At 49.5% G+C, this 26,464-nt stretch overlaps 1 protein-coding gene across 6 annotated transcripts in view; it reads right to left on the bottom strand.

Moving 5' to 3' along the window:
• The window catches only part of SIN3A (SIN3 transcription regulator family member A), a 68,589-nt gene extending 58,298 nt beyond the window's left edge, over positions 1–10,291 (bottom strand). For 3 of the 6 annotated variants that reach the window (XM_075897390.1, XM_075897391.1, XM_075897394.1), the window contains exon 1: positions 3,983–4,487. The gene's annotated coding sequence lies outside the window, so the exon portion shown is untranslated. Of the gene's footprint in view, positions 1–3,982; positions 4,488–10,227 lie in introns of those variants that run through there. The other 3 variants (XM_014575112.3, XM_014575114.3, XM_075897393.1) reach the window with 3 other exon arrangements.
• Positions 10,292–26,464: the final 16,173 nt, after the last annotated feature.

Genomic DNA, 26,464 nt, shown 5'->3' with positions numbered 1-26,464 from the left:
TTGTTCAGGAATATTGATGGCTGTTCCCCAACGTCAGGGAGCATGGGGAAAGTGTATAACTTGCTGCATTCCTCACTCTGGCTGGGGAGGCAGACAGATATGGACCTGGCTCTTGTGGCTGGGGACATGCACCCTTCTCCCACCTGTGCCCACTGGAGCTGCATCTCACCTGGCCACAAACTGCTGTGCTAAGAGAGGACTGACAGTCTTCTCTTCCCAGGGCAGCCTGCATACTGAACCCCTCATCCCCAGCTCCGCTTCAGAGTGATTATTGAAAATGAACATGCTTCATTTGATTTTATTTTCCAAAAAAACAAAAATTAATTGAGTTAAGGACCCGAGAAGCACTGGATAAGTCTTCTATTAAATAATGTCTTTGATCTTTTCTAGTTGATACTGTGTCTAACAGCTCTATAAAATAAATCCCCCTCAACTAATATACTTAGAGTTTAGTCTCTCTCCCCCACAGAAAAAGCTGGTAATCAAAAAGTTTACACGCCCCTCATGACACTTTTGGTCACTCAAGCATCTTCAATTTAAACAGCAAGTATATGTCAGTTTTACACACAGTGTCAATGGTCCAAATAAAGAACATCTTGCTTTGATATAGCAGACATGATGTATCTTAAGCAGATATCAGTATATGTACTACTAAAATAAACTGGTGTCATATGCAGTATACAGCTTACAGTATATAGCCATATTCAGTATATAGGCAATACTATAGAAAAAGCACACTGTATTCTGTGTTTCATTGGCTCAGATTCAAGACAAGACAAATACAAAACATATTAATGCTTCTACTAGGGAAGTGAAACTGTAACCGTATACACGGTTACACACAGCCTACCCTCCCCACCCTGGCACTACTGCCTCTGTATCAGAGGCAGCAGCGTGGGAGAAGGGGCAGCACCAGGCAGGAGCCAGGACATGTAGCTTACACGCCCCTCTGCGCATGCATCAGCTGCTGGGGAGCCCCCCCCCCCACATATAATCATGTAACCGCTGAAATTTTCAGCAGTTACATGGTTACTTAAACACTTTTTAACATCCCGAGCTTTTACAGTTTATGAGTACACAATTCCCAGTGATCTACAATCCTAAGTAAAACCCTAATGCAATTTCTATTGATGTACAATAAGCAAAGAAATAAAATATAGTAAAATACTCAGTGCAAACAGGCCACTGATAAGTTTAAAGACCTAGAGGCGTGTATGTAGGGAAGGATGCCAGTTCTTGATTAAAAATTTTTTTTTTAACAGCAGAAAACTATAAGAGTAATTATCAGACTCCCACTTACGTTATTCTGCACACAATTCTTATGCATAGCTATGCAGTATTGCCATGTAGAAACCACAACAGATAGGAGTTCTTTCAAAAGCAACCTGGAAACTCTAATAAATCTGTGTCCCTTCTGTCTAGGTTTAAAGCACAGGTGGGGAACCTAAGGCCCAAGGGCCACATTAGGCCCCCAGCTTGCCTGGATCCAGCCCCTGAGGTTCAGGGCTCCCCCCGACATTGGGGAGCCCACACTGGCACTCCAGCCCTGCGCCACCTCCTGCTGTGGGGCTGGAGCGCACAAAATCTACTAGCATGGGCCCCACTAGGTTCTGGTGTGTGAGGAGAATGCGGGGAGTATCTTTCTCCTTCTCAGTCGGGAGCCACGCCAGTGGGGGGTGGGTGTTGTTTTTTGCTTCTCACTTGTCTGTGCCCCCTCAACTGATTTTTCTGGGGGTCTGTGGCTCCTGACCCAAAAAAGGTTCCCCACATCTGGTATAAAGGGTTACTCATAAGTGGATGTGTGTCCAAAACCAAAAAGGAACAGCAGAATAATACAGACACACCTAACCACGTGCTAAGAAGTAAAATATTGGGGGAGTAGGTGTTGGATTTTAAAATGCTTTCTACAGGAAATACTTGAAACAGTTACTGTACATTGGGATATTTAGTAGCTGAACCACAGGCCAAATCCAGACACACCCTCCTCCCCCCAAAAAACTTCTGAACAAACCCTGAAATCTATGTTTTTAAAATTATCTTTGCAGTCTGGAATTTGATCATTCCTTAACCAAGAAACATGGACGTGACAAAACATAATTGAATACCCCTGTTGTAAATTATTAATATGGCAATAAACATTGTGGGATGAAGTAAGAAATCTGAAGATTTGGGTTAAGTTCTATGAAAAACCTGCAGAAACCCCACGGGTGTCATCATTTTCAGCTGCTCAACCACAATAACAGCTCAGTTCAGTTTATTTCGACACCTCTAACACATTTTATTTATCTCCCTGTTCCTTAGCATTTGTAAACAACAATATGCAGTGCAGTGAGGAATCAAGTGAGAGTAAAGTACTACTGAAAGTCAGCCTATATTTTTTAATCTGTAAAAAAAAACCTGAGGTTTCTGATCACCACAAAATGCACATCATTAACAAGAGATTTAAAATTTCCACACCACAGTATTAGACACCAGATAATTGTACAACAATCCAGAATCGTTCTGTAGTAACGATGCCTATTTTCCTGTAGTTCAGCATGCTCACTCGGCCTGCCTGATTATCTCCTAGCTGGCTCTGCACATGCATGGAGCATCTGAGGACAGACTACACAGGCACAAGAAGCTGATGATTAATGCAAAAGCTACAGGCACACTATACTATGGGAAGTGGTCGCCCCTCCCCCATGATCGGTACTCTGCAGCTAGACTGTCCCGGGGTCCCGCATTTCTCCCCTGTCCCAAAAAAGTGTAGCATTCCTCACCCAGCCCTAACGGCATCTCGGTCCCCTTAAATAACCCGACGGAGCCTGCAGAAGCCCCATGGACAAGACAGCTCTAACTGCGCTGGAGGTACGGATGTGCTCTGGACACCTCCGGACACACATCTCGGGCACGTGGAAGATACTTGCCACTGGCCTTTGCTGACCGAGTTTACGCCAGTCAGGTACCAAGTGCTCAGCGGTAGGAAGGACACCCCCGAACTCTGCTGCCTCCCTGCAGGGATCAAATCCAGGGGACAGCCCCTTAGCGTTCGGGATACAACCGCTGCATGAGTCACGCTGCTCCGTGCAAGCAGCCGAGGCGGACTGGCCATAAGGAACGGGTCCCGCTCAGGGAGGGCGGCGGGCTGCATGCAAGTCACCGGCACAGGCTCGGAGCGGGGAAGGAGAGGAAACGCAACCCCCGGCACAAGGGAAAAGTACAGGGGATGCGGCTGTGTGCAACCCACCCAGCACCGGCGTGGAGGGGGAGGCCGTGGGAGGAGCGAGCAGTGTACCGGGGAAGGCGGCGTGCCTAGAGGCGGAGCCTGTGTGCAAGGCCCCTGACGGACGCGCGAGGGAGGAGGCTTGTGCCACACTCCCCGCGCCGGGGGGAGCGAGAAGAGGGGTGGGAGGAGCCTAAGTGCCATGTACCGGGGAAGGCGGTGCCCCCGGAGGTGGAGCCTGCGTGGAACGCACCCAGTACCGAGGGGCGGCCCCGGGCCGGGGGCGGGGCCGTGTGCAGTGTATTCGGTACCGGGGCGGGGCTCGGACTAGAGTAAGGGAGCGGCGGTGGCGGGTTCCCCGGTCCCGGGGAGAAGGCAGCTTGGCGCGGAGCGGGAGGCGGGCCCATGTCCGCGGCACCGAGCCCTGAGAAAGGGGGCGGCTGCCTGTGCAGCGCGGGCGAAGCCAGAGCGCGGGCCGGGCTCGGCTCAGGCAGAGCCCGGGAAGCCAGCTGGGGGCGGTGCCTCGCGCGCCATGCTCGCCGGGAGAGCGGGCTGCCCGGGCGCTCCGCCCGCCCCGGGGCTGCCGGCGTCCCGCGCAGGCGGGGCAGGGCAGCCGCAGCAGCGGGGGGAGCTGCTCGCGCTCCCCCCGCCCCGGTGGCGCCCGAAGCGCGCGGGCCACCGGCGGGAGTCCCCGCCCCGTACGGCGAGCGAGAAGGGAAAGGAGCGACCCGCCCCCCGCGGCGGGACTGTCACAGCGCCCGAGCCCTCGGCGCTCACCTCAAAGCCGCCCCGGGGCCTCGCCCCGCCGGGGGCTGCCCGGGCCCCTTCACCTCACGCGGGGGCGGCCCTCGGGCCCCTCCTCCCGCCTCTGGCAGGGTCGGCGGCGGCTGCTCCCGCCCGGACTCCGGCGGCTGTTCGGGAGGGACGGTCCCTGGCGGGGTCGGGTGGCGGGCGGGCGCCCCGGCCCCGGCGGCTGCTCCGGGCGGGGTGAGGGGTCCCCGGGCCCCTCCTTCTCCTGCCGGCGGGGGCGGCGGCTGGTCGGCTCCGGCAGCAGAGTGGGTGAGGGCCGGCTGGGCCTGGGCGGATATGGGGGATGCTCGGCCCCGGTAAGGGAGGGGGGTAAAATGGAGTAACCGTCTCTCGGCGGCGGCCGCCGAGCGCTGCCCGCTTCTCTGTTCCCCGGGAAATCCCGCCCCTCCCCGGCCCGGGGGGAGACCCCCGCGCTTCTATTGGGTACGTCGCCTGCCACTCGCCGCCTCTCCCAATCACTGTGCAGTGCCCGCCCCCATCCCCCGCCCCTATTGGACACAACCCCCAGGAAGGGGATGTGAAGGGGGGGGACCGAGGAAAAATGTCCGTATAGGAAACAAGCCCCGCCCAGTCCCGCCTCCGCTTCCCTCTCATTGAACGCCGCCTACAGGAACCGGCCGACAACTGGATCACCCGCACGTCAGTCAACACTAGACTCCCCCCCCCTCAGGCTCTGCCCCCACCTCCTAAGAAGCTCCACCCCCTCTCTGGGGAGCCCTTTTGTGGAATGTTTACATCTGCGAGTGAATCCAGATTCTTGCCCCTGCAAATCCGCCCACAAACCCGGGGGCAGCAGCTAGTGCACGTCGTGCACTGCATGTCCTGTGGACCTGCACTCCCGTTGCCTCAGCGTGTGGCCCCCAGCACGTGCACTAATACTGTACAATGCACGGGTGCAACAAGCTGCAGCAGCACGGGCGCGAGTTCTGTCCAACTCCACACGCTGCAGAAACGGTACGCCCAGGGTCACTAACGCACGCTGCATAGGTGCAGCAAGATTCAGCCGCACGGCCGGTAGCCCAGTTTAATACACGCAGACACTAAACTACAGCAGCTATTCGCAGGCACTAGTAATACATGAATGCAACAAGTTGCCTGAGGTCACTCCTACCCCCCAGCTTCAAGATCACCTGTAAGGTATCCAATCTCTTGCGTTGAATACAACTGAAACTGGGATGAAACCTCTTGGATACCACCCTGCAGGAAGCAAGTTGGTTTCCTTCTATCAACCCAATTTTAAACTTGCAGTAACTTCACAGAAGTTAACAAGTGAACCTGTACACCACAAAAGAAATTTAAACTTTTTTAAACAGCAGCAAAATGACTCGGTGGTCGCATTAAACCACAGCACCTTGGATTTGGAATTCAGCCTCGAACTGGAGGTCATCTATTGAGCACATTTTGGATCAGAGTTACTACTGCAGACGGGGAAGTTAGGTTTCTATTCCAAAATAAAGTCCAGGTATGTGTTACTCACATGGAAGAAAAAAAAAAAAAAAAGCTGCCACAGGATTAAACAGTTATTTTTCCTCTAGTCTGAAGGTTTTTTTCCCCTCAGCAAGGAGGCATTAAGTTTGTCTCAAAGGACAGACAGGCCAGTAAATAAACAAAAACAAAAGTTACATGTGCATTTATTTGCATAAATTACTATGAACTTACATGACCTGATTGCTAAATAAAGTCTGCAATCACGGTTAGCCACAATGATGATTGCTTTATTAATTCAGCAATGGAGTTTTTGTGTATTTCCATCACTGATGACTAGTGGATCAATGACCAACTGCCCTAGAAGCTTTTCTAAGATAGCAACATGTACAATTCTCATCCTCAGTAGGTACTTACTACAAAAGTAAGTGACACACTGTATCCAGTACAAGCTCAATGCTTCCAAGGGACAGGAGAATAATCAAAATAATCCCTAACAGTGTATGTCACAATGAATTCCTGGCATTCAAAAACTGTCACCATGCAGACAACAAATGAAAGATACCTTCTGGTAATACTCTAATGAAACTGTATTCTTATTGCTTCCTGCCTGCCAAAGGCCAATACCATTACACACATTTTCTGTTCCAAACCTTAAAACTGACCAGAATCCTTATTATTTGGAAGTATATTTTGTACCTCAGAGACAGTCAAGAACACACCCAGTGACCTTAACATCTCCCTGACTAGAAGAGCCTACTGCAATAGACATGGGACAGCCAAGGCAAAGAAACACCGTCTTAAGCACATGGGTGTTATTTTTAAGATTTGGTTCTATATCTCTGTTGTGTGTTGCTCTAGCTAAACTCTTTCTCCTGGTGTAAAAAGTAACAATGCCTGGGTCACTTTGAGAGTATCAGAGAGGTAGCAGTGTTAGTCTGAATCTGCAAAAGTGAGGAGGAGTCATGTGGCACCTTATAGTCTAACAGATTTACTGGAGCATAAGCTTTCGTGGGCAAAGACCCACTTCCTCAGATGCATGTAGTGGAAATTCAAGAGTGTCTTTCACCTTCCACTTATAACCCTGCTAATTATATAGTACTGAGTAGCAAGATTTTGCCTGTCGCTGCAGTTTCAAAACAGTGACTTTCTTTTTCAGATTTCCATTCAAATAAAAAGGTGAACAGATTACCCATGGCCCAGTGATCTTAGAAATCTTCACATGCCAGCACCCCTTACTCACAGGCTGTCTTAGTGCATATACACACACACACACACATAAAGTGAGAGCTATTGTTAAACCCTCTGTGGCTTCTTAGACACGCCTGCTTCCAGCTAGCTTCCAGCACCTTTGGAGTAGAAGTGTATGCTTTTGCTTTAAAATATCTTCCAACACGACTGGACTTGTAGTTCTGAATTCAGAGAGAAAGACTTCAACAAGACTCCCTTCTAAAGAGCAGCCCCTGCCCATGGGAAAGGCTTTACAATGAGTCTGTCTGAATGTAGTACAAGCAGCGAGGAAGGGAACCGATTTCTCTGCATTAGACTGTCTCATTCGGACTCTGAAAACCGGGGTGAACTCCCTATCCCCTTTTCCGCGTGTTAACTCTGCCGCTGAAAGCGGTTAGGGCTACTACTCCCACGGTAAAGCAAAGCACGACATCCCCTGGGTCAAACAGGGCTTAGAGGAAAACCCACGTGCTGCGCATCCTATCCACATGTTGCAGGGCAAAAGTACACCGTAGTAAAGACAAACACCACGCACGCAGAGCTCCCTCTGTCTGTACTCCTCGCTGACTACATAGTACAGGATTTGTAGCTAACCAGAGGGTAGATACATTGTACGATCCACAGCAAAAGTGCTTTACGGCCACTTTAACCCATAGTCGGCTTGTGACGGGCTAATCTATCAAGGATCTGAAAGGAATCGCAGCAGGGGAGGAGCTGGTACGCGCTCAGGACACCAGTACTGGGGGAGGCCACCGACACCTTAACAAAATGTTTGGAGAAAAGTTTCCCTTAAGTCTTTCCCATACAAAGAGTGGAGCGGGGAGGGGCGGTAGAACCAAGCATTGGACCACAACTCTACCTTCCGGCTAGATCCCAGAGAAGGGGCAAAGAAGCAACTATGCTTCCTCGAGGCAGTCCAAACATTCTGGCACCAAACTGGACTTGGAAGGAGCGAAAAGAAATTGGGAAAAGGTGGGGGAGGGGGCTCGATTCATGCTGCTGCTTTTTTCCCCCCTCAATTGTCCACCTCGGGGGCGCACTGGGCAGAGCATGGGGCGGAGTGCGGGGCATAGACGCATAAGCGGGGATCTCTAGTATTTGAGATACTGTGCCAGGTAGATTCCTTACAGTCTCCGAGTTAAAAAACTCCGGAGTGAGCCCAGTCTGGACTTCTCCCGCTCAAGAAAAACGTGAAGCATGGGGCAAGGAAACAGGGCCGCCAAGTGTTTTTGCTACCAAGCTTTAAGAGCAGAGAAGGAAGCTGGGATGACTCTCCCGCCCCCCCAGGAAGCTGGCCTGGGATAGCGTGCAGGGAGAGAGCTCCCTCCGAAAATATCCTAAACAGTCACCGCTGCCCTTTGCTGTGGGGAGGAGGGATTTGATTAGGAAAGAGGCATCCTAGCAGGTGGCCCAACCCCCAGCAGGAGAGCTTGTCGGGGGATGGGGGAAGGAATGCCTTTCCCTTTGCCGGGGAGCTCATCAACTGACTGATCTGCGGGAGAATCCTTTTGTCCCTAAGCCCTGCCCCGCATTAACTGCGCAGCTTCACTTCCGGGATGGCTGCGCCCCACGTGGGGCGGATCTATTACACGTGGGGGGAGGACGGGGGAGACACCGGACCTGCCTTCTCCCCCTCCCCCATTCTCCCTCCCTTTCGGAGACAGAAAGGAGGTGGGTCGATGTTTTCGTTTCTACCAATCAGCTCCAAGGAGAGGAAAACATCCCTCCTCCCTCGCCCCGCCGGAATTAGGGAGCCCTTTGCCATTTGGGGTAGGAGGGGAGGGGAACACCAGCCTGAAAAACAGCCAGGACTTCAGCTGGGCGGAGCGATTTAGGAATCCTAGCCAATAAGGAAGAAGGGATGGCTCTAGTTCTCCAATAGGAGAAGGGCTCATCCCGCCCAGTGACTGTACGGAGGGGGAGGCAGTGCGTGTGCTGCGTATTCACTCTAACAGCTCCCCTGCAGTGGCTCGGTAGGGAACGCCGCTTGCATAGCTGAAGGAGCAAATAGCAAAGGAGAGGGAAAGCGGCTCAGGCTGGCAGGACGCGGAAGTGGATTCCCGCATTTGGGCTGGAGAGGCAGAGTCCCCTCCTTTTCCTCCCCAAATCCACGCCTTGTAAACTGTAACGCTAACCCTTCCCTTTCCAGCCAGCTGCTTCCGCCCCGCACAAGCCAGTCTTGCTGGCGGCCGGCGCGCGGCCTCACTCACTTGGGTAGCACGAGGAAAGCCCTTTCCTCCCTTGAACCGCGAGTCCACCATGGAGAGGGCCTGTCCGTCGCGGTAGTTAATTCCAGGCAGATTACTCCACACCCTAAACCTCCTTCCCTGTCTCCTGCAGCTGATGATCGCCCTATCTGCAGCGTTTCCTTTCCTCGGGTCAGAGCCGGACCAATTCCCCCCCCCCCCCCCCCCCATTCCCGACCTTCCCAGCTCTTTTGCTGCCTGAAACTACTCTGGGCCACCGTGCACGAGAGCAGCAAGGGCCAGCCGACTGCGAGAGAAAAGGGGATAGCCCTACCCCGAGGCTGTCCATCTTTCCCTCCCACCGGCAGAGGAGGCGGGGTGGAAAGATGCAACTCCATGTTTGCAAAGGGAATCAGGCTCAATCCGCCGAGGGATGAGAGCAGGAAGGCTACTGCTCCGGCTTGGGGCGCAAAGTGGGTTCGGGGCACAGGAACTAGCGAGCGTTCGGCAACAGAACATTAGCGGGTTCGGCGGTGGAACGTTCACCCCCCGCCTGGCTACTTTGCGTTCGGCAACGGAACGCCACGGCAGCTGCGAGAGGCTCCGCTCGGACCAGCGGGGCTTCAGCTACGCTCGTTTTAGCGTGATTTTAAAAATAACAATCACGCAGCTGCCAGTTCAGAGAGAGGGAAGCTGGAGCTGCAACCCGCGCCCCCCTGCAGGCGGCTGCCTCTTGGCAGATCCATTCACCCGCCCCCGCCCCAACAAGTTTCACGTAGAGAAGCACAAATCTACGGGTGCCGATTCCGCCCTCCCTGCGAGTAAGACATCCGGCCTTGGGATTTGTAAACTAGATCCACGCTCTGGCAGCGCCTGCAAAACCACGCACCGAGCTGAGCTGCAAAAGTCACCCTTCAATCTACTCCTCAAACTCCTAAACCTCCTCGCGGGACCCCGACCCGCAGCGCAGCTTTGTTTATGCCAAGCAAAATAAGGGGCGGGGGAACCGAGCTGTCCTTGCTCCTCCTCCTTCTTCCCCCGAACTGCATGGAACCCAGCGCGTTGTTAAACAAACACCAGCAGCACGCACACCACCCGGCCAAACGCCTGCTCTTCTCGGATCTCCGGACAGAGACGAGGGCAAAAGGCAAAGCTAAACCCAGGGGGAAACGGCTTTTAATTTCTCCTCTCTTCCTCAACGGATCCGCCAGCTCAGTCCCTCGCCCACCCTGATTCGCAACAGCTCCTCCTACCGCCCCCTTTCTCCCCTCGGGTTCTGGCCTGCTTTGGGCCGGGAGGTCTTAAATCCTCACCTCAACCCTCAAAATGCCCAATATTTTTGCGACTAAATTGAAAGCAGCTGTTACATACCCTCAAAGCCCAGGCGAGGAGTCCTGAATGGATGGGAACGCCCCCCACGCGAGATTGGCCTTTCGCTCAAACGCGTCACTTCGATCCCGCCTATCAGGGGCGGGAAAGCTGGAGCCAAACCTGCAACCTAGGTCACGCCCTCTCCCCAAAACACGCAGGGCTTTGTGCAAAAGCGGAGCTCGGTGCCCGGTCGCCGCTCAGGTCCGTGGGACATGCGCCTGCACGTCGGGGAGCGAAGTTAGCGCTCGCAGCCGCTTCGCTTTCATGTCTCGCTGCACTTGAAGCACTTTCGGAGCCTACCTGTTACCGTGCTAGGAGCACTTTGGAAAGGCAAAGTCCTAGGGCCAAGGGAGCGGTGCGGTCGTGCCGTGATTCCCGCCTTGGCAGCCCGGCTGCAGGCAGCGCCGCGAGTGAGTCTTTTCTGATACACTGTGCCTTGTCCTAGCAGCTTCCACCCAAGCATTAACTCCTGTAACTCCATTATCCTACTTGTCTACTGTCTTCACCCTGCTCTCTTAGGACAGCATGCAAACACGCAAGGCTGACCCTTGCAACAGGCCTTGGGGTGAGAAGTAGATATATTACCCTCATAGGGAAACTGAGGCACGGAGCATAAATGATTTGCCTGAGAGCTGTGGCAGACTGGGGAGCTCTGGTCTCCCAAATCTCAATCCTCTACTTTACACTGCTATACCAACCCATGCAGGACAAGACTCTCACAAAGAGCACAGGAACCTGTTTTGGAAGAGCAGTGGGAAAGGCTTAGTGAAAAGGTGAGCGTCAGGAAGGAGCGTTCTCTTCTCCACAACTGTTGTATACAAATGCATAGGACTTATTATTATTTGTATTATTGTAGCACCTAGTAGTCATGGACCAGGACCCTGTTGTGCTAAGCGCTGTACAAACCCAGAACGAAAAGACAGGTCCCAGCCCAAACAGCTTGTTGTCTTATCTATAATCTATATACAAGACAAATATACTGATGGCTTCAGGAAGATGGGGGAAGAACAGGAAAACAATGAGCCATGACTGGTCCTGAACACCTGTAGACAGTAACAACTAATCCTATGGCACCTTAAAGACTAAGGCTATGTCTACACGGGCATGAATTTACGGAAATGCTTAAAACGGAACAGTTTTCCGTTATAAGTATTTCCGGAAAAAGCGCGTCTACATTGGCAGGATGCTTTTCCGGAAAAGCACTTTTTCCGGAAAAGTGTCCGTGGCCAATCTAGACGCGCTTTTCCGCAAAAAAGCCCTGATCGTCATTTTTGCGATCAGGGCTTTTTTGCGGAAAACACTACTGTGCTGTCTACACTGGCCCTTTTCCAGAACAGTTTTCTGGAAAAAGGGCTTTTGCCCGAACGGGAGCAGCATAGTATTTCCGGAAAAGCGGCTGATTTCTTACAGTAGATCGTCAGTGCTTTTCCGGAAATTCAAGGGGCCAGTATAGACAACTGGCAAGTTATTCCGGAAAAGCGGCTGATTTTCCAGAATAAGTGGCCAGTGTAGACACAGCCTAACAGATTTATTTGGGCAGCTTTTGTGGTTAAAAAACACTTTGTCAGATGCAAGAATGTGTGTCAATGGCTGGAATCCTACGGTGAATTTTGCAAGATTGGGGCCAAAGTTTGTATCCAATAACTGCAGACATGTTCCTTTTAGATTTGCTTTGTTCATTCGTTACTTAGACTGTAAGCAACTGGGGGCAGAGACACCTATGCAGTTGAACTGGTAAACAGCAGGTTTACTCAACTAGGAAGGCTCCTAAGAGAGATTAAAGTACATTTCCAGGGCTCTAAGCAATGGATCAGTGATCTGCCCAGGATGTATCAACAGGTAATAAAACTAAAACTTGGTTTTCTGCACCTGTAACTCGAGTGTAGATCATAAAATCATAGAATACTAGGACTGGAAGGGACCTCGACAGGTCATGGAGTCCAGTCCCCTGCCCTCATGACAGGACCAAATACTATCTAGACCATCCCTTATAGACATTTATCTAACCTACTCTTAAATGTCTCTAGAGATGGAGATTCCACAACCTCCCTGAGCAATTTATTCCAGTGTTTGACTACCCTGACAGTTAGGAATTTTTTCCTAAAATCCAACCTAAATCTCCCTTGCTGCAGTTTAAGCCCATTGCTTCTTGTTCTATCCTCAGAGGCCAAGATGAACAAGTTTTCTCTCTCCCTCCTTATGACACCCTTTTAGATACCTGAAAACTGCTATCATGTCCCCCCTCAATCTTCTCTTTTCTAAACTAAACAAACCCAATTCTTTCAGCCTTCCTTCATAGGTCATGTTCTCTAGACCTTCCTTCTTCTCTAAAATCATTCTTGTTGCTCTTCTCTGGACCCTCTCCAATTTCTCCACATCCTTCTTGAAATGCGGTGCCCAGAACTGAACACAATACTCCAAAGCTATGTCTACATTGGCGGCTTCTTGCACAAGGCTTCTTGTGCAAGAAGTCTTGTGCAAGAAAACGTCCACATTGCCCATGTGCAAGCTGTGCTTTTGCGCAAGAGTTCCCATGGCAGTGTAGATGCTCTCTTGTGCAAGAAAGCTCTGATGGCCATTTTAGCCATAGGGCTTTCTTGCACAAGAAATCCCTGCTGAGCATCCACACTGCCCTCTTGCACAAGAGCTCCTGCGCAAAAGGGCTTACACCTGATAAAAAAGAGCGTAATTCTTGCACAAGGAGCCCTCTCTTACCACGCCGTACTGTAAATTTCCTTGCGCAAGAGCGGGCGGGCAGTGTGGACGCTCTGCAGATTCTTGTGCAATAACAGCCGTACTTGCGCAAGAAGCCGCGACTATAGACATAGCCCAACTGAGGCCTAGCTAGCGCAGAGTAGAGCGGAAGAATGACTTCTCGTGTCTTGCTCACAACACTCCTTTTAATGCATCCAAGAATCATGTTTGCTTTTTTTGCAACAGCATCACACTGCTGACTCATATTCAGCTTGTGGTCCACTATAACCCCTAGATCCCTTTCTGCCGTACTCCTTCCTAGACAGTCGCTTCCCATTCTGTAGGGCTACGTCTACACTGGCCCCAAATTCCAGAAAAGGGATGCAAAGCAGGTAAGTCAGAATAGGGAAATCCGCGGGGGATTTAAATATCCCCCGCGGATTTAAATAAACATGTCCGCCGCTTTTTTTCCGGCTTGGGGAAAAGCCGGAAAAAAGCATCTAGACTGGCGCGATCCTCCGGAATAAAGCCCTTTTCCGGAGGATCTCTTATTCCTACTTCAAAGTAGGAATAAGAGATCCTCCGGAAAAGGGCTTTATTCTGGAGGATCGGGCCAGTCTAGACGCTTTTTTCCGGCTTTTCCCTAAGCTGGAAAAAAAGCGGCAGACATCTTTATTTAAATCCCGCGGGGTATATTTAAATCCCCCGCAGATTTCCCTATTCTGAAGTTTAAAATTAGCATGCCCCTTTTGGAAAAGGGGCCAGTGTAGACGTAGCCTATGTGTGAAACTGATTGTTCCTTCCTAAGTGGAGCACTTTGCATCAGGTACATTAGCGGTAGAAAATAATCACATCCCCAGACTGGTCAGTGTTTGGTTCAAGTTTGCATATACATTATTGGCTCCACTAGTATATACAAATAGGTAGCTGTGATTTAAGTGTACATGTAAAGATAGCTCATGTATGGCATGATCCCGTACAGTGCTGAAGACCTGTACACCACATTTACTTCAGTGGGAATTAGAGTGATTGGTACATCAAGGAGGTTGTTTAGCCTGGTGGTATCTGTAAACCAGTTGACAGGTGTGGGTTAACATCTGCTAATGTGAGTCTCACCTTAGCTAGTCTCTGGTTCATTTTCTATACTTTTTGTTCTTCCTTGTTTTTAAAATGAGGTAACAAAAGGGAATCTCTCTCAGCACAATATGCTAATTTGAAACACAACCAGGAACTTCTGACTTCTGAAGCCCAGGTTCTGACACAAGGAATGTGTCACTAGACTCTCTGCCTCAGTTTCTCTGTCTGTAACACTGGACAATAATTCTTACTGCTTCACAAGGTGTAGAGAGCGGTAATGAATTAGCAACTAAATTGTTTTGAAGATAAGAAGCACAATATGTGTGCTAATGAATTACAGCTGTGTGTATCAATAGCCAGAATTCTGCAGTGAATTTTGCAAAGGTAGACCACATGGAGTTGGAAAGCTCAGGGCCACAATTTGTATCCAGTAGCTGCAGACATTTTCATCTCCTTCTCGATTTGCATTATTCAGTCATTACTTAGATGTGTAAGCAACTGGGGCAGAGACCATCTTTTAATTTTGTGTTTATATAGTGCTTAGCATGAAGGGTCCTGGCCCTAGAATAGGGCTCCTGAGAACCAAGTATAATAACAATAATTAATACTAGGATACGTAATGAAGACTTATCACTCTTGGAAGCTGCCTCTCAAGATTGCATGTTCAAATAGTCACTAAAATAAACATTACAAATGACTTTCTGCAAGCAACTGCAGCTCAGAAGAGTTCCATTCAATCATAGAGCACTAGAACTGGAAGGGACCTCGAGAGAGCATCAAATCCAGTTCCCTGCCTCACGGCAGGACCAAGCACCATCTAGATCAGCCTTGATAGATGTCTATCTAACCTGCTCTTAAATATCTCCAGAGATGGAGATTCCACAACCTCCATAGGCAATTTATTCCAGTGTCTGTCTACCCTGACAATTAGGGAGCTTTTCTTAATGTCCAACCTACACCTCCCTTGCTGCAGTTCAAGCCCATTGCTTCTTGTCCTATCCTTAGAGGCCAAAGAGAACAATTTTTCTCCCTCCTCCTTGTAACACCCTTTTAGCTACTTGAAAACAGCTCTCATGTCCCTTCTCAGTCTTTTCTAAACTAAACAAACCCAGTTCTTTCAGTCTTACCTCATGGGTCATGTCTTCTAGACCTTTCATCATTTTTGTTTCTCTGGACCTTCTCCAATTTCTCCACATCTTTCTTGAAATGTGTCACAGAACTGGACGTAATACTCCAATAGAGACGGGGGTGGGAAAAAGAGACTCCGCGGCTGGATCTGGCTTACCAAGCAGATTGATCCGGCTCATGGACGCCCTGCTGCTCCCCAGCTAATCAGGGCTTGGGTATGGGGGAGCGTGCAAAGTCTCTTCCCCTGCCAGGGGTGTGCAGCACTGTTCAGCTGGCGGTTCACTCTAAGCACTGTGCGCTTGTTGCAGGGTCAGGGCAGGGAGCAAGAGCCTTGGCACCCTCTCACCACCTAGAGGGAACCACCAGCTGTTCAGAACAGCTGGCAGTTCTCTCTAGGCCCGGGGGAGGGGAGTAAGTGGGGGCAAAGACTTCACGTGCTTCCCCATCCCCAGGCCAATCAGGGTTTGTGAGTGAGGAGCATGGAAGTGTACTGGCCCTGCCCCTTCAGCCTGAGGCCCCGCCCCTTCTGCGGTGGCCCAGAGCCACTTGAAAAAATTGTGACCCCCTTTCTAAAATTATAGGCCTCAGTTCAAAGGTGGGCAAATCAGCTTCTCGTGTCTTGCTCACAACACTCCTGTTAATGCATCCAGAATCACGTTTGCTTTTTTTTGCAACAGCGTCATAGTGTTAATTCATATTTAGCTTGTGGTCCACTAGATCCCTTTCTGCAGAACTCCTTCCTCGACAGTCACTTCCCACTATGTATGTGTGAAACACATTTGTCCTTATTTAATGTCATTCTATTTACCTCAGACCATTTCTCCAGTTTGTCCAGATCATTTTGAATTATGATCCTACCCTCCAAAGCACTTGCAACCCCTCCCAGGTTGGTTATCATTGGCAAACTTAATAAGCGTCCTCTCTATGCCAATATCTAAATAGTTGATGAAGATATTGAACAGAACCAGAGGACAGAAACATAGTCACATGACTAATGTGACCAGTTCCTCCTTAGCAATGCATTGGGAATTTAAATAGCAAGCAGCTCAGCAACCAAAATGAATAATTTTACACAGCCGGTACCTTTAAGAAATTTGTGGCCCTGTCTATCCTACAGAGCCTTTGCCAGCATAGACGCCTAGTGTAGATGCAGTGTACACCAACAAGAGTATTTTTGTCAGTAAAGCAACCATTATGTCTCCGCACTAGGGATGTTAAATATCGGTTAATTGAATAGTCGAGTAACCTCATGAATTCTGATCAGTCGACTACTCTATAGTTCCTGGGAGTGGCGCTGGAGTTTAAAAACCAGCTCCCCTTGCGGACCAGCTGCCTATTGCCCTGTGCTGCTGCCTCTGATAAAGCAGCAGCAGTGCAGGGTGGCAGCAGCCCCTGTTTAGGGGTGTGATCCAGACCCATTACTGACCAGGACTGAGCCTGGCTGCTGATCAGCCTGCTAAAATAATTTACTGGCAAGGAGGAGTGCGGGGGGAAGAGGGAAATGCATGTAGTTCTTAGCATTAATCTATATGCTTTTGCTTATTGGTTAATCGACTACACTATTGTATCCCTACTACGCACACCACTAGCAACCTCCTTCTGTCAGCCCAGATGCATCTCTGCTGTGCTGGGGCTTTAGTTGGCATAATTCTGTCCGTGGGAGAATAGTTTTGTACATCCCCAACCCGTATAGCTATGCCAGTATAAGTTTCATGTGTAGGCCACACCTGTGACTTTCTCAGATGTTCTGTATACAGAAAAAAGCAAACTTGATCAAACAAGAAGAAAATTTTTCAACACCACAATTAGGAACTCCCTTTTTGGCCTCTGAAAATCCTCTTTTAAAGGGCTAGTTAAGAACTATTTGTTCAGCTCAAATTACTGTTATGCCCTCACTTGGAATTTCTGTATTTTCATTGGCTTGGGGTGACCGGATCTAGTGTTATAGGGCTGTGCTGTAGATCCAGGCAGTGAAACTAGGAGCTTGACCTGGGTTTAGTGTAATGAGCTAGGTAAGGTATCAGCCAGCCAGCTACCCCCATTCCAAAGACACCTGTCTTCTGCTGGTACTCGGGGCAGAGCAGTACCCCACAATTCTAAAGCAATAGGGCTGAACTTGCGCTCTTAAAAATGTGGGTGTGAAAGTTTTGCACCTGTGGTGACTTGCTGTCGTTACATGATAACAGCTAGGGGTCATCCCTGGACATTTTAGTGCTCTATTCAGCCCCCCACGGTGGGGAGAATGGGCTGCACTCAGGGCCGTGCGGGCAGGAGCTATTGGGGGGCAGAAGCAGGGCAGAGGGGCAGCAGGGGTTGAGCCCACCCCCATACTTACTGACATATGTCAGCAGGAAGCAGAACAACCCAGCCCTACCTGCTCTACTCCCCTGGCTCCCAACTGTGTTGCTCGGGGAGGGGTGGAGCCACCCCACACTCTCCAGTTGTAGGAAGTGGAGTGATACAGCTGGGGGCTGGGAAAGTGAAGCAGGCTGGGGCTGGGTTGCTCTGCTTCCCCCCACCGCTGCTGGTAAGTGCCGGGGGGTGGAGGGGAGAGGGTGTGATGCCTCCTGCTGGCACCAGGCCTCCTGCTGGTCCTCCAGGCCACATCACTCAGGGCAAGGGGTGGAATGGCAGGGGAGGGGTTGTCCCAGGTTCCCCAGGGATGACCCTGCAGGGCACAGTCCACCGGGGGCCGGCTGGGGAATGGGGCTGGCCGCCAGAGCTCGCACTACCCCATGCATAGCAAGCAGGTGCCTAGGGCACCAGAGATTTGGGGGCACTTTGGTGTCCCAAATTTCAGAGTGGCTTACGCGGTGGCGTACTTTGCCTATTGGAAGGGATGGCCCTGCTGGTATCATTGCAGGCAAAAGTCATCCCATCAAACTCATAGGCTGTCTACACTGGCGGGTTCTTGTGCAAGAACTGTTGTGCAAGAACACGTCCACACTGCCATGTGCTTTTGCGCAAGAGCATCCATGGCAGTGTGGACGCTTTCTTGTGCAAGAAAGCTCTGATGGCCATTTTAGCCATAGGGCTTTCTTGCTCAAGAAACCTCTGCCAAGCGTCCACACTGCCCTCTTGTGCAAGAGGGCTTACACTTGTTAGAAAAGAGCGTAGCTCTTGCGCAAGAAGCCCTGTTTTCCGATGCGGTACTGTAAATCTTCTTGCGCAAGAACAGGCGGGCGGGCAGTGTGGACGGTCTGCAGGTTCTTGCGCAAGAATAGCCATTCTTGCGCAAGAAGCTGCCAGTGTAGACATAGCCATAGTGAGACAGAAAGCCTGAGATTGGCACCAGCTATTTATTTGCAAGGGTAAAACAACAACAAATGCAAGCATGCAGTTGGGTGGCACAAACTGCACTTGTTAACGAGAAGGCTATGCCACATGCATGTTTGTTTAAAAGAGACACTGTAGGGATTATTCTGGAGAACTTCTCTGGCCTGTGTGATTCAGGAGCTCAGAATAGCTCACAGTGGTCTTGTCTGGCCTGGGAGTCTATGAATTTATAAACCCACCTCCCTAATAAGAATGACCCCCACAAAATCAACACAAGAACAACCAGCCAGAAAAACACTGAAACCAACCAAGCAAGCAAGCATTTTAGTGTTTGCTCTAAAAGGGAAAAGGAGCCAGAGACTCAAATCCATTAGGGACTGCTCTATTGCTGACTGATTTTACATGGAAGGTGCTTAGATAGCATGGTGCCAGGTACTAGTATAGATCAGGAGTGGGCAATCATTTTCACTCCGTGAATGTTGGTAAGTTGTCACAGGCTGCACATTTCTATTATATTAATGAAATTACCTCACCATCCCTTGTAACAAGACCCCCATTATGTTCACTGCACAACAAAGTAATTACACTTAATAACAATTAACTGAATACATAATTATCCAGCGCTTGTCTTAGAAGGCAATTAATATTGCAAACCATTGTGTGGATCCTGGTAAAATTTGTAATCACATTAGTGCTAAACTTTTACTTACAACTGAGGTTCATTATTAAAATTAAATGTTAAAGAAGAAATGAAACTCACAAAGTGTGAAGTAGAAAGTCTCTGATGGGCATTAACAATGGAGACAGACTTGCCAGGCAAGAGGATGGGGGTGGGGTGGACTCTGGAAGTGGAAAGGGCTGGGCTGGGGACTAACCGCCCCCAGCTAGCCCTTCAGCATTGTCCGGGACTCTGGCAATGATTTCAAGGGTCCATGGCTCCAGCTGGAATAGTTTCCTCATTGCCAGGAGTTATGGCAGGCCAGACAGAAATGTCGAACAGGCTGGATCTGGCTTGCGGCCCATATTTGGCCCAGCCCGGTATAGATCCCTAAAGAGCATGAGTGCCGTGTGGGATGCTACAGATCCCAGGGCAGTGCAGATGTGTGACAGATGCACCAGTCTTTCCAGTGATTAGCTGCCTTATATGTTCTCCCAGGCGCACGCAGTTCCATTGAAGGCTTGACAACGTGCCACCCAGCCACAGCAAGAGGCAGCTGCTGGACCCCATGTTCCTGTAAAGGATTTCTTTGTACCTGAGCTGTGCCTGTTCTTTGCTCCTATGGTTTTTGTCTTAGAAAACCAGGCCTGCCCCATTTGGTCTCCCTGCTTTGGCTGGGGGTCTTCTTGTAAGGGCTGATACGTCAATGGAAACGGCAGACGTGTTGAATCTTGAGCCGAAGGCTTTCCTTCCCCAAACTGCCTAGTCGCACACAGATGTCAGACAGGTGCAGTAAATACAGAGGGAAGCAGTCGGAGAGTAGCTCTCCCCTTTCCTCTGAGTTACTCACCTCTTGCTTTTGACCTTTGGGGTGTCACCATTTTCTGGCTGGTCATTCATCTCAGCCTTTGAGGTGAGGCAGCCCCAGAATTCGTAAGGTGAAAATCGAGCTGGGACAAGCTTGCAGGCCTCTCTGCTACACAGAGACAAAAGGTACACAGGTCCAATTAAGTGTCCTTGGCAGCTCACCTCTGAGGGAGGAGAGATGCCTGATAAAGTTGGGACAAATAGCTGGGAGCACACTGGGGGTGTGTCTAAACTACACGGCTCCGTCGATGGAGCCATGTAGATTAGGCTGATTGGCAGAGGGAAATGAAGCCATGATTTAAATAATCGCAGCTTCATTTAAATATAAATGGCTGCCACGCTCTGCCGACCAGCTGATGATCAGCTGTTTGTCGGCAGATGAGGGCAGTCTGGACGCGCCGTGGTCGACAAGGAAGCCTTTGTCGACCAGCACAGGTATGCCTCGTGAAACCAGGTTTATCTGTGCCGGTCAACAAAGGCTTCCTTGTCGACCACAGCGTGTCCAGACTGCCCCGATCTGCTGACAAACAGCTGATCATCAGCTAGTCGGCAGAGCGCGGCAGCCATTTAAATTTAAATGAAGAAGCGATTATTTAAATCGCGGCTTCATTTCCCTCTGCCGATCAGCCTCATCTACATGGCTCCATCGACGGAGCCATGTAGTTTAGACACACCCTGGCTGGCAGAAAGGTGAATTAGGATTTTGTTAGCTCTTTATGAACTGTTTCTTCCCTTCCCCTTTCATCTATTGAACCCTCCCACATTCCCCCTTTCCCCCCCCCTCGCTCCTGCCATTGGATTGCCAAACCCTGCATGTGCCTCCCACCCTTCCCCATAATCAATTGCCACACACCCTCCAACAAGCCCCTCTGCTGCCCCAAATTCAAATCCCTCTTCCTACTGGCTGCTAAATCCTGCCCAGGCCCTCCTAAAACAAGGTGCTGGTAAAGGCCCACCTTAACCCTCCTAGCAGCTACACGATGCCCGACAGTGATGTGGGAGAGGGTCCAGTTTTTCCTTCTTAAAAATAGGCTACCTAGGCATGTGGGGGGAGCCAATTACAAAGATTGCGCTGCGTGAGGATCAGCTGGGAGACCCCCACCCCAGTCTTTGTACCAGCCTCCTGGGGAACTCAAAGGCTACGTCTAGACTGGCATGATTTTCCGCAAATGCTTTTAACGGAAAAGTTCTTCCGCTAAAAGCATTTGCGGAAAAGAGCGTCTAGATTGGCACGGACGCTTTTGCACAAAAGCACTTTTTGCGGAAAAGCGTCCGTGCCAATCTAGACGCGGTTTTGCACAAGAAAGCCCTAGTCGCCGTTTTCGCCATCGGGGCTTTTTTTGCGCAAAACAGTTCTCAGCTGTCTACACTGGCCCTTTTGCGCAAAAGCATTTCTGGAAAAGGGCTTTTGCCCGAACGGGAGCAGCATAGTATTTGTGGAAGAACACTGACAATCTTACTTTAGATCGTCAGTGTTCTTGCGCAAATTCAAGCGGCCAGTGTAACAGCTGGCAAGTTTTTCTGCAAAAGCAGCTGCCAGTCTAGATGCAGCCAAAGTGTCCAAATTTAAAACCAGAGGCTTAAATGCAAACCCATCTCTGATCAACAGTAAGTTAAGGAGCAGCTGGACTTAGAGGGCTGGCTTCTCAATTACTGCATTCCTCCACTTGAGGAAGGGTCCAACGTTAACTATAAATCCTCTGAGCACTCCTGTTATCTAGGGCAGGGGCAGGCAAAATACAGTCTGCCAAACATTTGGGTCGGACTGGCCCAGCCCAGTGGGACCCGCAGGCAGGCTCATTTCAATAGTTCAGTCTCTTTCAATAGTCACTCAGTTCTGTCAGTTTTGAGGACTGTACTTGGTTTGGTGATTGTGTCTCTTTTCTGTTTGGTTGTATCAGAAGCAATCCCATTCTGGGCACAGCCCTTTTCCTGGCACAACAAACCCTTCCTGCTTTTTCTTGTAAGCGGAAGCTGTCTACCAAGTTTGGTGGTCCTAGCTCTTATAATTTAGAAGGAGTTCTTGATCAGACAAACAGACTCTCAAAAATAAGTAGCAGATTTCAAGCTGCCCTTTCTTTTATAGACTGCACTGGCAAAATTATCATTGAATCACAGGGGAGTAAGATCAAACCTGTTATATTTATATTTATTTTATATTTACCAGCCTTACTGGAGAATCTTCAAACTATCACAGGAATTTGTGCCTCCGAGTCTTGCAGTGAAACTAATTTTCCTGGAGATAGTTCCTGATCCCTCGGTCCCAATTACTCATGTTTTGTTAGTTTCTCACAGAGCCTTCAGATTTGTTCACTGATCCTCAAATGTAGAGATTTCAGTTTTTTGTCTGATGATTGCATGTCTGCAGTCTTTATGGCATCGAGTGGAAAGGTGATTTTTGGAGAGGTTACAGTGACATCATTTCTCCTGAAAGGTGACCTGGGTTTGCAATCTTTTCTTTGTTCCATTGTGTTGAACGAAGAAGTCTGATTTTTTTTTCTGATTTTTGTTTAATCGGAAGAAATTCCGATGTTTTATTTTTTCTGGAAGACTAGTAACAGAAAAAGTAACAGAACATCACAGAGAGCCAGGAAACAAACCTGACTTGGAGGAGGAGGTGATGTTTAACTTGGGCTCCTCAGGTCTGATTTCCAGAAGTGCTGAACATCCATCAGTCTTACTAACCTCAAGGAAAGTTGTGGGTGCCCAGCACCTTTGAACATCACACCTGTTTCTTTTTCACCTGAGGCCTACAGCAACTGGAAGAAAAGCTCTCGTGGTAAAAGCTTGACACCTCTACCTCGGCAGATAAGATGAGAGAGAGATCCAATTTATATTTCTGAGTCCTCAGAGGGAAATCCAATGCTTATAATGTGCAAGGAGATGAAGGGAAGTCAGAAGGCATATACAACAACAACAACAAAAAGGTCAAGTCAGGTTGCTGCTCACCAAAGCTGCTGTTCCCAGAATAGAAATTACTAGACCCCATTCCTCAAGAGACTTTTTTGAGCCCAGTTAAAGCACTGGGGATACCTTGTGCAAAACAGAGAAGACAAGACCTGACATTCTTGATGTTTCTGGGTAAGGGAACTTTAAAAATATTTTCCTTTTCAGATTTTTAAATCTACAATATATTTTAAAGAGTTTGTCTGTTTGATCAAGAACTCCTTCTAAACAGTAAGAGCTAGGACCACCAAAGTCGGTATACAGCTTCCTCTTATCATAATTAAAGCAACATAAGGGTTTGGTTGTGCCAGGAAAACAGGATGTGCCTGGAATGGGATTGCTTCCCATAAAACCCTACAGACAGAATCACCAAATCAAGTACAGTCCTCAAAATTGACATAACTGAGTGAATGTTCAAAGAGACTGAACCAAGATGAGCCATAAAAATAGGACGAATCTGGAATAGGATTTGCTTCTCAATAAACATTACAGAAAAAAGATAAAACAGAGAAATGTGCCAGGAAAACGGGATGTGCCTGGAATGGGATTGCTTCTCATAAAACCAAACAGAAAACAGACAGAATCACCAAATCAAGTACAGTCCTCAAAACTGACATCATAGAGTGAATGGTCAAAGAAACTGAAACAAGATTATCCAGAAAATATAAGATGAACCTGGAATAGGATTACTTCCTAATAGACCTTATAGAAAAGAGATACAATGGAGACATTTGGAGTACAGGCAGTCCCCGGGTTATGTACAAGATAGGGACTATAGGTTTGTTCTTAAGTTGAATTTGTATGTAAGTCGGAACTGGCTCCAGATTCAGCCGCTGCTGCTGAAACTGACCAGGGGCTGACTACAGGAAGCTGTAGGCAGAATTGCTCTGCCCCCAGCTTCCTGGAATCAGCCACTGATCAGTTTCAACAGCGGCTGAATCTCGAGCCTGGGACAGAACAGCTGGGCTGCCAGGTAGGTCCCTGCAGGACCAACCCGGCAGCACCCCAGCTGCTCTACCCCAGGGTCCACAACAAAAGCCTGGTCTGCTGGGGGGGGGACCACTAGCTGCGCCCCCCCCCCCCCAGCACACCAGGGACACGGGGAGCAAAGCTACAGCGGCGGCGGGGTGCCGTGCCTCTGAGGCTTTGCTCTGGCAAAGCCTCAGAGACGCGGCACCCCGCCACCGCTGCGGCTTTGCTCCCGGAGTCCCTGGTCTGCTGGAGACGGTCCCCAGCAGACCAGGGACACCCGGAGCAAAGCCGGGGAGGCGGAGGGGTCCCGCGCCTCTGAGGCTTTACTGTGGCAAAGCCGGGGAGGCGCAGGACCCCGCCGCCGCTGCGGCTTTGCTCCCGGTGCCTCTGGTCTGCTGGGGACCGTCTCCAGCAGACCAGGGACACCGGGAGCAAAGCTGCAGCGGCAGCAGAGTCCCGCGCCTCTGAGGCTTTGCCAGAACAAAGCCTCAGAGGCGCGGGACCCCTCCGCCTCCCCGGCTTTGCTCCAGGTGTCCATGGTCTGCTGGAGACGGTCCCCAGCAGACCAGGGGCACCCAGAGCAGCTTTTCTCGCCTGCTGCCTGCGAGCTCCGGGGCGAGAAAGCCCCATTCGTAAGTGCGAATCCGACATAAGTCAGATCCGCGTAACTCGGGGATTGCCTGTAGTGTTCTCTTTTGGCACTTAAGATTGCTTAAGATTTGAAAACTAGAAGACAGTGTTATTGGAAACCATGTTGACTGTAGCTCATTTTTGTTAAAGCATAGCAAATTATAAGAGTTTATAGGGCCGAAGAAAAAAATACACATAATAGAACTCCCATTTAAAAAAATTAACTAAAAAAAATAAATATTTTAACAATCCCTTTTTTAAAGAAATCCAAAATAAAAATTAACTTAATAGAATTAACACTATTTTTGAAAAAATACAATCTTTTCATGAAAGCATTTACATTTTTGTTTTGTTTTCCAAAAAACAAACATCATTTAAGTACTCAAGCAATGCCAGATAAATCTTCTAAGGCTAACTAAAATAAAATATCCCTTGCGGTAATTCAATATTAAGGTTGAGAAATTAAGCACTTCAAAGTCAGAATATTTCAAAACTCACAGGACTTAATTCTGCTGTCTTGTGCAAACTCTATGTTGTACAGTAGCTATTAATAACAAACAATGGAGATTCATTAAGTACAAATAAGACATTACATGTAGTAAGGCATGAAGAATAACATCTCTAGTCTCAGCAGCATGGTTGAGGTTGGGTTGCAAACTCATCTCTAATTTTTGGAATTTCCTAAATTTGGCATAATCTGCTGTTCAGCCTTGATGGGGAAGTAGCACATTCTTTGGATTTAATTTCCCTGCTTTTAAATTTTTAAAAAGGTTGGAGCCGTTCAGTTCTCACACGTTACAAGCTCGTACGTTCATTTAATATCACTGCTTGATGCTTTCTTGAATTCAGCTATTCCTGACCTAGGCCTCTCAAGCCCCACCTAGCTCCTGTTGCCTGTGAATCTCTGGGCCAGATTCTCATCTTTGCCCTGAAGAGATTCAATTTTCTGCTCTCTGAATCCTGGGACAGCCAGGGGCTTTGAGGTGATTTAGAGCAACCTATGGCTGTCCCAGCCAAGGATCACTAGAGAGCTGTTTACACTCTCTCTCTGTTCTCCATCGCCCTGGTATGTCCCCTCCTCCATGCCATCTCCCTGCATTCCACTCTTACGCACCCATCTTCCTGCTAAGCCTACTTGAAGGAGAGAAGACTGAATGGGTATAGAGCGCCATGTTGGCTCTGAACTGAGCAGTACTGTCAGACCAGGGAGGAGACAGAGAAATTTGCACTGGTTGTGCTGAGTTTTCCCTCTGTAGTGAGGGTGAGGGACCTTTTTTGGGTCAGGGGCCACTGACCCATAGAAAAACCAGTCAGGGGCCACACACACAAGTGAGAAGCAGAAAAAAACCCTCTTACCGTGGCCCCTGACTGAGAAGGAGAAAGACTCTCCCCACATTCCCTTCGCACACCAGAGCCTAGGGGGGCCTAGCCTAGTAGATTTTGTGTGTTCTAGTGCCCAGGGGGACTGGAACACCAGCGCAGGTTCCCCAGTGCTGGGGGGCGAGGGGGTGTGGACCCTGAGCCTCAGGGGCCAGATCCAAGCAAGCCAAGGTCCGCATCCCACCCATGGGCCTGAGGTTCCCCACCCCTGCTCTAAAGACCCACACTGGGTAATCTGCATGAAAAAAATTATGTTGCTAAGGACAGATAGCTTCTGTCATTAGCTGAGGCCCATCCTCCCCCATCAAGTCGATTGGATGGGTTTCCAATATGCATATGTAACTGTCACCAGCTAGATTTGAACTTAGGACTTCTGGAGTTTAGTATGGGAGCCTGTAGCCCCTGAGCTAAAAGCCAGCTGGCTCCCAGCCCCTCTCGTATAGGTCTTTTGATCTTAGCTGTTTCTGTGGTTTAGGTGCCACTGCATGGGCCAGTGAACCACACTAGGGCTATGTCTACACTGGCACGATCTTGCGCCAGAACTATGAAAATGAGGCTAAGCGTGGAATATCGCCGAGCCTCATTTGCATATCTAATGAGCCGCCACTT

Source organism: Pelodiscus sinensis, chromosome 14 (genome assembly GCF_049634645.1).
Source record: "Pelodiscus sinensis isolate JC-2024 chromosome 14, ASM4963464v1, whole genome shotgun sequence".
Lineage (NCBI taxonomy): Eukaryota > Metazoa > Chordata > Testudines > Trionychidae > Pelodiscus > Pelodiscus sinensis.
Note: the sequence above shows the minus strand (reverse complement) of the source record. Positions and strands in the feature narration are given on the sequence as shown.